This window comes from Zalophus californianus, chromosome 3, assembly GCF_009762305.2.
Source record: "Zalophus californianus isolate mZalCal1 chromosome 3, mZalCal1.pri.v2, whole genome shotgun sequence".
In the NCBI taxonomy this organism is placed as follows: Eukaryota; Metazoa; Chordata; class Mammalia; order Carnivora; family Otariidae; genus Zalophus; species Zalophus californianus.
Window position 1 is genome coordinate 73545204 of NC_045597.1, and position 9226 is coordinate 73554429.

Here is a 9226-nt window from a genome sequence, read left to right on the forward strand (position 1 = left end):
CCCCATCCTGTCTACCCCGAACCCTTCCCTTGGCTGACTCCTAATCCCCCTTCCAGGGCTCAGCAGAGAGGAGACTTTCTCCAGCTAGTGCTGGCCTCTGAGCTTTAAGACTGGGGGACGGAGTCTTCATGTGTGTGCATGAGCATGCCACTCCCTGTCCATCCCATCACAGCGCTCTGTAAAATAACTTCTTACTGACTCTTAACAATGTGCCATACATTATTCGAAGTGTTTTACCGTATTAACACAGTTAATGATTCCTATAAACTTCTGAGTGAGGTGACACTCAGAGTTTGACACAGATCGAGAAACTTGGGCAAAGCGAAGTTAAATCAGTTGAAGTCAGCCGGCTAGTGAGTGGTAGAGCCGGGTGCGAGCCCAGGTGGTCTGAGTCCCGAGTCTAGCCCTCAGGCAGCGCTGCCTCTCTCCCAGCCTGCTCATTTTCTCCAATTAAGTGGTTCTTTTTTTTCCCCCATGTGTTTAATTTTTTTTTTTTAATTTTTAAATTCGATTAATTAACATGTATTATTTGTTGCAGAGGTAGAATTTAGTGATTCATCAGTTGCATGTAACACCCAGTGCACATTACATCATGTGCTCTCCTTAATGCCCATCCCCCAGGTACCCCATCCCCCTAGCCCCCTCCCCTCCAGCATCCCTCAGTTTGTTTCCTATGATTAAGAGTCTCTTATGGTTTGTCTCTCTCTCTGATTTCATCTTGTTTTATAACTGGAGGTGGTTTCATACCCTAAGGGACATTTGGCAATGTCTCCAGACATTTTCAATGGTCCCAACTGTGGGCTGGGGGTGCTACTGGCATCTGGTGGACACAGGCCCTGGGAGGCTGCTAAACATCCTACAATGCACAGGATGGTCCCCACAACCAAGAGTCAGCCCCAAATGTCAGTGGTGCCGAGGCTGAGAAAGACTGCTCCATCTAGATTGCAGACCCCATGCGTTTTCTTTCTTTCCTGCCTCATGGAGCCTCCTGCTTCTTCCCCAAGGGCTCCTAACCCGGACATTCCAGTGCAGGCCTTTGTCCTCCTCTCTATCTCATTCAGCCCAGGGCTTCCACCCTAGTCCTTCTGAGGATTCTCAAAGGGATATCTCCATTCCCTACAGCCAACCAGTGGAGCAGCCCCACCTCCAAAATACCTCCAAACCCATTGCTTCTCACCACCCTGACAGCTGGTGCTGCCCTAGCCTGGGCATCTCGCTCCCAGATCAGTGGTGCCCCCAGTCCCTTTCCCTGCTGCAGTCCACTCTCTACCTCCAGCCAGAATGATCTGCCTGCAGTGTAATCCCACTGTGGGAATGCCCTGCTTGAAACCTCCAGGAGCTTTCCGTCCCCAGCATGAACTCCAGCCCCTTCCTGTGGCCCTGCATCCTCTGGCACACTGGCATCTGCAATGACACTTTCTCCACCTCTCCCTGGGGCACTTGTCTCTGTTCTGACCCTTTAAGACCCCATGTTCTTTTTGCTTGCTCCTCCCCACTGTGGCCTGGCCCTTTTCATCATTGAGGTCTTAGCTCTCAAACATCTTCTCCTCAGACCCCTGGGTTCAGTCTGCCCTCTGGACGCCTCCCCCTCCATTGCTCTATCTCCTCATTTCCTGTAGGAGTCATCTGACATGTGTGCCCATTTACAAGGCCAGGGCTCTGCCTCTCCAGCTTGCTGTCAAATATACGCTGCACCTGATGCAGTGCCTGGTGTGCATAAATATTTTTAGGAATTTGATGGATCTGGAAATTGTGGCAAGAGGGAAGTTTATCCTTGGGAACAACCAGGGTTCCTTCTCTTGCCAACTTCCTCTCATTCTAGATTCTGCCTCCTCTTTTGTTCTCATTTCCTTTTCTTTCTGCTAAAAAAACCATGAATGCATATGTCAGTTGCCTACTCAATATCTCCACTTGGATGTCAACTGACCTTTCCAACACAACATGGCTAAAATGGACCCCTTGAGTGATGCTCCCACCCTTCCCTACCCCAACCTCCCTGACCTGGCTTTCTCCATCTTAGTAGATGACAGGACCATTAATCCAGCTGCTCAGGCCCCACTAGTTACACAGAATAAGCTCCCAGCCTCATATCCAATCAATTGGCAAGTATTGGCTTCCTCCCCAAAGCAAATCCTGATCACTACTCTTCACCACCTTCACAGCTGGTACCCTTGCCCAGACCACCATGAACTCTGCGCCGGACTGTCATCCCTCCCCTGTCTTCCCGGCTTCTAATCTCGCTGCCCTACACTCCGTTCTCCTCGGAGCAGCCTTTTAGAAACAAATCAGATGATTTTCCCCTGTTAAGAACTATCTAATGATCAGTTATTATTCTAGTGGTTTTACCCTCAGAACAAAATCTAAGTTCCTTACCTTGCCCTGAAGACTACTTATAATATGCTGTCTACTTACTTCTCCATTCCCAGCTGGAGCTCCTCTTTGTCCCTTGCCTCCAGCCAGATTGGCCTTCCTTCTCTTACGCTACAAAACTCTTTCCTTGCCCCGGGGCCTTTGAGCCCTCTGGGTGGAATTGCCCCTCCACCGCTCTTGCTACCTCCATCTTGTTATTCAGATTTCCTGCAGACATTCCTTTTCAGAGAAAGCTTCTCTGACCACTCTTCTGAAAATGGCTCTTCCACAAGTCCAAAACTCTTCATCACACACCATTTCCTTTGGCAGTCTGTAACTGTCTTGTTTATTTATATGCTTTTGGGATTCCGTTCCCCCACTGGTATGAAAGCGCTGACCTCCTCTGTCCTGGTGGTCACTGCTGTATCCTTAGAGCCACTGGTTTGGTGCATTGAAAGAATGCAATAAACGGGGCACCTGGGTGGCTTAGTTGGTTGAGCGTCGGACTCTTGGTTTCATTTCAGGTCGTGGTCTCGGGGTGGTGAGGTCGAGTCCCGCAGTTGGGCTCAGAGCTCAGTGCACAGTCTGTTTGAGTTTCTCTCTCCCTCTCTGTCTACCGCTCCCCCCATGAGGACACACTCTCTCTCTTGCTCTCATAAATAAATACATCTTTAAAAAAAAAAGAATGCGAGGCGCCTGGTTGGCTCAGTTGGTTAAGCAACTGCCTTTGGCTCAGGTCATGATCCTTTGGAGTCCCAGGATCAAGTCCCTCATCGGGCTCCCTGCTCAGCGGGGAGTCTGCTTCTCCCTCTGCCCCTCCTCCCTCTCGTGCTCTCTGTCTCTCATTCTCTCTCTCTCAAATAAATAAAATATTTAAAGAATAAATTAAAAAATTTAAAAAAAAGAATGCAATAGCCATGTTTAGTGAATGAATGTGGGTTAAGAAGGCTTTAGGGCCTGAGCTATAGCTCCTGACAATAGTGTTGGCCTTTCAGTGGGGACGCTTGAGGAACTTTTTCATTATGGAGACTGAAGCTATTAAAACTCCCCTGAAGACTCAGGGCTTTACTGTTTACAGAGCACTTGCACATGGTTTCCCATGTGAGGATGACTCATTCGTTTAATAAATATTCACTGTGCCTCTACTGTGTGCCAGTCACTTGCTGATGGGATGGCATGTGGGGAGGGGCCTCCCAGCTCATCCATGGGCTGTTGCTTGGCTTCTTCAGAGTGGCTCCAGGCCTGTGGCTGTGGTGGGATGAAACACCAGGTTCAGAACGGGGGGATCCATTTGTGTCTTGACTCTGCTACTTGGGGTGCGTGGCTTGACGCGAGTGGCTTAGGTTCTCTGAACTGTGGCTCATGAGTAAAATAGAGATAATGATAATAGAGCTTGAAGGCTTACGGCTCTCCTCCTTTGGTGTCCACCATCCATGCTCCAGCTGTCCTGAATCCTCCTGACTCCTCTGGAGGAACTCAGGCACTCTGCCTCCCTACAGCCTAGCCTGATCTACAACCTCCCTCCCCCAGCAAAACTTTCCTGGGGGACTTTCTGTTCTAAGAGACCGCCTTCCTGCTGGCAGGTAATTATCCAATGAGCTTATTTCTGATAACTTGTCAATACCTGCAGCTCAGCTAGGGTGTTATCCTGTAGAAACATTTGCATTTGGGGGGGGCAGTCAGAGCTTTAAATCGAAAGGGAGGATCCTAGCTCTGCAGCAAGCAAATGAGAGAGAACTTTCTTGGCAGAGTGAAGGGGCCCCTTTGATGTGACCCTTGGATCACACCAGGAAGGAGTTGGTTCTCAAGCCAGGTTTGTACCTAGACAACAAGAGTGAGAGGGCTGTGTGGTACCTGTCGCAGGGAGGCGGTCAGTTAGCTGGTCACCTCTGACCACTCTTATCTCCCTCACATCAGTTTTCCACACTGCAGCCATGGTGAGTCCTTCAAAACACACATCTGATTGAGTCAACCCTCTGCTTAAAACTCTCCAGTGGGTTACATTGCTCTTAAAATAAAACCCCAAATACTTAATCCAGCCAACCGGGTTCATCACTAGGTGGCTGCCTACCTTCCCAGTCTTACCTCTCCAGGAACTGGCCCCTGCTCTTTGCACTCCCATGCTTGGGTCTCCTCTTATTTCCTAGACAGGTCCTTGTGCCCTCCTACCACAGTCCCTTTGCACAAGCTGCTCTTTCCTTTACTTCTTTCCACACCTGGATCTTTGCCTAGTTACCTCCTCCTCATCCTTCAGATCTCAGGTCCCTCATAGTCCTAGTTGGGTATTTCTCTTCTGTTTTCATCATCTAATTGTGGCTTTTCTTCCAGTTTGTGGTGATTTGCTTAAAATCTTTCTCCTGCCTCAAATGGAAGCTTCAGAAATCAGGATCGTTTTTCTCACCATTACCTGATACATAGACTAGTTGGTGCTCAACGAATATTTGTTGAATGAGCAAACGCACATATGAACGGGGAGGGAGTGGTCAGAAGCAGCTGCAAGTTCAGGAGAGGCATCAGGGAGACTCGGCGGCTGCCCTGTTGGTCCACCTTGCCTCTGTGTGACTGTGCCTGGGCATGCCTGGAGCAGGTAGCTCCTGGCCACAGTCCCAAGGAGGCAGTCTAGGGCTGGCCTTTAAGCCAAGGTGGCCCTATCAGAATTCCCACATCTGACGGAGGAGTGGATTCCATGCACAGGAGGTTGCTCCGCATGAGAAGATCTGAACACATAATGAATTGTTTTTGTTTGCTAGGGCTCCACAGCCCAAATACCACAGGCTGGGTGGCTTAAACAAGTTTGTTTTCTCACAGTTCTGGAGGCTAAAGGTCTAAGAGCCGAATGTCAGCAGGTTTGGTTTCTCCTGAGGGCTTTTTCCTTGCCTTGCAGATGGTCGCCTTCTTGCTGTGTCCTTACATGGGTCTTTTCCTCTGTGCACAGGCTTGTCCGTGAGGACACCAGTCCGATGGGATTAGGGCCCACCCAACAGCCTCACTTTAATTTGGTTGCCTTTTTAAAGACCTTATCTCCAAATAGAGCCACATTCTGAGGTACTGGGGGTTAGGACTTAAAACATACATATCTTGGCCGGGTGGGGGGGGTGCGGTGGAGAGACACTTCAGCCCATAACAATGGGTGATGGAAGTGGTTCATGATCTGATCTCAAATTAAAACATCCAGAATAGAAAGCAGCCCCAGAAACGGACCTAAATTATTTTTGAATAAGACCAACTTCATGACCAAACTTGTCCCAGAAAAAGCACACCACTATGGCCAGGGAACCTGCTACCTATTTCCCTTCAGTTCAGATCACATTTCCACAATCGGTAGGTAGTTTGCTGGGAAGCCATTGCCCACGCTGCCCTGACTCCTTCAGAAGTTAACAGGTAGGCAGACCAGGGCTCCTTTGCATTCAATTCTTCTAGTTCACACCTAGTCCTGCTCTGGGGTAACAGACAAGTGGCCATGGGAAGCTGATTTCCTTTTCTGGGGAAGGAACCTTCAGGGCTGGCTTCTCTGACAGTGGTTCTTCAGAGAAGTGGTTTTGAGGAGGGGTTAGACAAAGTTTGGAAGACAAAGGGTGGGCAGAGAAGCTGTGGAGAGGTATCACCCAGGGAAGCTGGGGAGGAAGCAGACTCCTGTGCCCAGCAGGGTTGGCAGAGTTGGGGAGGCAGGACCTGCTTGCAGGATGAAGAGGGTAGATGGAACACGCATTAAGAAAAACAATTTCAGGATTCTGTACTTTTATTTCATTCACCTTCTTTCAGGCAAGGAGAATGTGAATGGGTGCACACTCATGGTGCTCACTGAGCGCCAGGCCCTGGGGACAGAGAGAGGAGGTAAGGCCCAGTCTCTTGCCTTGAGGAGCACTTCCTAGGTGGGGAGAGGCAAGCGTGCACAGAATGCGACTCACTGTGGTCAGAGCCCAGCCTAGCGCCCAGCATGGAATGATCGAGGTAGCGCAGCATCGAGTCAAGGACGGAGGGGCCCGGGCCTCCTGAGATGGACAGGGCTGATCCCACCTGGGGAGGTATGGAGGGCTTCTCAGAGGAGGCTGAGTAAGGGTTGGGAGTGGGAGGGACAGAACATCACAAGCAAACGAAAGAGCGCTGGCAAAGGCAGGGGACTGCCAGTGGTGTGGGGTCCGTACCCACATGCTCTTAGAGTGTGGGGTCGTGGGCACGTCTGCACCCTGGCCACTTTCCCGATCGTGGCCGACATCTTACTTCAGCCTTCTATTTGTGCTTCAGGCCTCCTGCATTCCAAACCTAATTGGGCATGCCTGCTTGTCCGGTCCTTTATGGTATGCACAACCCTGTCAGGCATCCAAAGACGGTGTGACTGGGAATTTAGTATTAAGCTGTATTATTGAGTTCACAAACTCAATTTACAGAAATCTAACCAAACAAGGGATTTGCAAAACAGTTTCAAACAGAGCAGAGCCAACTACATTCCCCATGACAATCAGCTTGTTTACCCCTCGAAGGTCACTCTAACTGCTGCTGACATGCTCATTTGCATGCCAATACCCAGAATGCTTTTCCAGCCCCACTGAGCTTGGATTCTGCCAGGGAGCTGAAAGGTTTATTTACACATACAATACATGACAACTTCATTTTCCGAAGCATCTTTCATACAAACCGTATCCCCAAAATGCCTTAAGTTGGTGAAAGAATTTCAAAATCCTTTTAGAGGTTAAACCCTTCTTTCTGGGCTGAAGTAGAGTTGAGATAACTGGTACAGGCTCAGATTCACATTTTAATTAAGATACTGGGAGGGAATGGGATTTCACTTACTCAGCAATGTGTCATAATGTGCTTGCTAGACAGGGCCAAGGTTACGAAGAGAAATCATGTGGCCAAAGAGAGATTAGTGGTTGTCAGAGCAGTATGGAGAGCTCCTGTGCAGACCAAACTAAGGATCACAGAGGTGCTTTCAACTGACTTCCTTATGGCCGGAATTCCTTTGCATTGGGGCCCAAAAGATGACATGAATATAGGGGCTTTGGCCATAATGCCTCAGGTAGTATAAACATACATGGCTACATGCAATTGTCCAATTTTAAGAGTGTAACAGAAAAAAAAAATGTTGTGAATTGGTAAACTCACAAACTTTCAGGAGCAGTTGGGCTGGGTTTTGATAGCTGTTCCATAGTGAAAGGGGAGACTTCCCTGCCTTTTTCTCCCCAGAGTAAGGCAATAGAAGAGTCCTTTAGGGAAGCCACATTTGAAGGTACTGTGTAGGAAATTGCCAGATTTTGTGTCAAATGCAACTTTTAAAATGGTTTGGTGTCTTATTTTTTGAATCACTTCTGTAGACAGTAGGCTTGAATATTGGGGTGAGTAGGAAAGGAGGCCATGATGTGAGAGATATCCTGGTTATCTGAGATGGTTATGGGTACCCGGACTGTTGCCTTGGATGGACAACAAATTAACAGCTTCCAAAGCTAGCTCATAGAGAGGAGGAAGCATTTTGAAAAGGTTAAGAACATGGGCCCTGAAGTCAGACTCCCAGATCTGGATTCCAGCTTGTCTGCCAGCTAGCAGTATGATCTTGGGGAGCCATTGAAACTCTCTGTGCCTCGCCTCAGTTTTTTCTACTGTGGAATGGGGATTACAATGATTCCTATGTCATGGAGTTGGTGTGAAGATTAAGAGGGCCAATACATATCTCAGTTAGTGAGCATTCAGTAAGTGCTAAATTATCCAGTAAGTCTTGGCTGTTATTATTTTTAATACCCTACAACAGCCCTTCTCAAATGCTTTGGTCTTGGGACCCCTTAACATTCTTAAAAAGTATGGAGGACTCCAAAGAGCTTTGGTTTATGTGGGATATAGCTATTAAGATTTACTGTATTAGATATTAAAGCAGAAAACTTAAAAATATATTTATTTTAAACAATAAACCCATTCCTAAATGTTTATAATAAAACACAGTCCTGAAATGTTTTATGTAACATTTATGTGAAAATAATAATTTCCAAAACAAAATATTTAGTTGAAAGAAAGACATTGTTTTGTATTTTTGCAAATCTCTTTAATGTCTGGCTTCATAGGAGACAGATGAATTCTTGTAATCTCCTCTGCATTCAGTCTTTTGTGATATGTTGTTTTCCTTGAAATATATCAAGAAAATCAGCCTCAGACAGATATGTAGTTGAAAATGGAGGGCTATTTTGATAACCTTTTCATTTAATTACGGGCAGTTTTCTTGAAACTGTACCAAAACATGAAAAGGGGTAGTTTGTTGAATGTTAGTTACAGTGTGGAGTCTGAAATTATAGCAATAAAATTTATGTGCTGTTACATTTCAGTCTGCTGGTCTGCCTTATACTTTGAATGGATCTTTTACCCATGCCTGATTTTGTAGCCCCACACATGGATCATCTGGAAAATGTTGGTTCACTGAGTTAATACATCATGCAATGCTGATTCATTTCATTATATAATATTAAAAATTTGTTTGTTAATGTCATCATCTCATTAGAAAAGTCCAAGTATTGAGAAGATGTTAAGTTTGCAGTGATGGGTACATGTATTCCAATGTCCCAATTTTTGCTTAAAACCTCAATTTTATCACCAGCAGCAAATATTGTCAGTTCTTTTTCTTATGGTAACAGGCTTACTTTGTTTTCAAGAAAATGTCTACCAAATACCCAAGTCTGAATAATTAGTTTGCCTGTCAGTTCTTCTTTCATATAAAATGGTTTTCCATGAAAATAAAAAAACAGCTAGGTTAGCTTTCTACGCAACCAATTACTTGAGTGTTTTTTTGCCAAGACTGTTGTTTTTCATACCTTCATTTACAGCAAGTAAAAATTTACCATTTCATCTCAGAGAATAATTATTAAAAAGGCATATCTTCAGGGGCGCCTGGGTGGCT